Raw genomic sequence first — 2,160 nt, 5'->3', positions numbered from 1 at the left:
TCCTGTCGTGCGATGAAGCAAACCTGAAAAAAAAAAGAAAAAAAAAAACTACCCGCGGCCCTCTCCTGGCGTGCTTAGCTGTCAAAGCCGGTGCAAAAACCAGTTTTACCTTAAGTGAGATTATTGTATTTATAGTGTCCTGTAATAGGGTTACACAATTAATGAAATGTAGTGGCTAGTCATGTGCTGCTTAGACGAAAAGCGTTGCGAGGCCCGCCAGCACTCCGGCGGGACACTTCGAGATGCGTGACACTGTACCGCGGGTGGTATTTTCTTTTGCTTCTGGGCTGCAGATGCGCTTATCGACTTCCATTTTTAACATATAGCGAGCTATTGGCGATCCCCTTCGAGTTCCCAATGTCGAGCTTCAGCTGTTACAATCAACGCTAGTTGCGAAGTTTCCTTCAAAGCTGTGTAGATGGGCACTTGTACAGATCCGTGAAAGTCGCAAGCTCCGAATGGGTGAGGACGAGAGTTTATGTCACTTTGAAAGGAATTTTAACGGTGACGAAGCGTAACGCGCCGCACAACGTGACCAACAAGAAAACCCGTTGGGGCTCTTTACTTTGGACAAGGGCCGATTCAAACTTATGTTTGTTTGTTTGTAGCCAAGGGGGGGGGGGGGCAATGAAGACGCAATATGTGACTCTCTACGCAATATCCGTGCAACTTAAATGAAAAAGCGCTGAACTATTTGCAGGCAGCCGGCGCTAAGCATACGCATACAGTGCGGCAGCCGAACGCGAAACGCATGCACAGTTTTACTAATGATAACAAAGATAACAGACTAAGACCATTTCTTATTCTCATTTATTAAGGCGAGAGCCTTTAATGGGTCATTCTGTCGTGGACAAAATGTGTCCCGCTTTGGCGGCGGCTCTGATGGGCTGAGGCGGGATGACGTCATAGAGGTCTCGACAAATCAGAGCACAACCACAGTATGCACGAATGCGTGCCTTATATGGCCATATGTCAATCAATGATCAATCACTAATTAATTACTAATTATTGAACCAATGAATTAATCACAAACTGATATTTAATTAGGTAATACAATAATTATAACTATAAATAATTATTTACCTACTTGATGATCAATTAATTAATTACTTAATACTAATTACTAATTAGTACCAGTTGCGTAGCAGAATACGGGACTTAGGCTTTCGCCTTTCACTACTCTAGTCGCAAAAGTCCCTCGCAATATTTATTTATTTATTTATTTATTTATTTATTTATTTATTTATTTATTTATTTATTTATTTTGCCATTATGGTCACAAGGCAGACTGCAGCTGGCTCACCACAAGGTTAATTGTGGAAGAGGGGGCGCACGCACCTGCCGCTGGTAACAATGAGAACGCTTCACCTTGACGCTTCAGCCTCCGTTCGTATTGAAACATAAACCTGCGGCAGTGTGACATGTGTGTACAAAGATATATTGTCCGTTGGTGAGAAGAAGGCTTCGCGTCCTCACGCCAAACACGTGACATTTCGATAAAGGAATGGTATAGTATGGTCACGCACTACTCCTGACATATGTTCATCTGTGAACAGAGGCTACTTCTTTTAAGCCCCTGGTAAACGTTGAAAGAAAGTCGTTTACACAACTTGCTAAAATATTGCAGCTTATAAATTTATGGTTTTGCGCGGTTTTGCTCAGCTTATTCTCTGCGACAGACATGTAGAGAGTACTTAGTTTTATTAATAATAGCTACAGTTTTTTCTAAACCCTACATTCTAGTTACCTTAGAGTGTATTTCTAACCAACGTAAATGTAAGCTATAGCTGCGGCTTATACTGTTCAATTATTCTCTAGCTTCCGATAGACAGTGGGGTTATCGAAGCTAAATTTTAGCGTCCACTAATACTAAAGGTCACATCCTCTGCTTCGTCAAAGAAGCGTAATCGAATGCATGTAGGCTTCTCGTCGCCCCCCCCCCCCCCCCCCCCCCCCCCCCCCTCTGCCTTTGTTTGTTCCTTTGGCATGGAGCACCCGGTAATTAGCGTTTGCTTACTGCTTACTGCAAATTTAATGAAGATCCTGGACAGCAAGAAGGATCCGGAAATGAAAGTCTATTTTAGCTGTATTTCTTCGCTTCTAAGAAACGGGCTATACTTGTAACTGGCATAGCTTATCCCCAGTCGCAATGGCCCGGTC

The sequence above is a fragment of the Amblyomma maculatum genome, chromosome 9 (assembly GCF_055883805.1).
Source record: "Amblyomma maculatum isolate TAMU_Amacu chromosome 9, ASM5588380v1, whole genome shotgun sequence".
Taxonomy (NCBI): domain Eukaryota; kingdom Metazoa; phylum Arthropoda; class Arachnida; order Ixodida; family Ixodidae; genus Amblyomma; species Amblyomma maculatum.
This window is presented reverse-complemented; position numbering follows the sequence as displayed.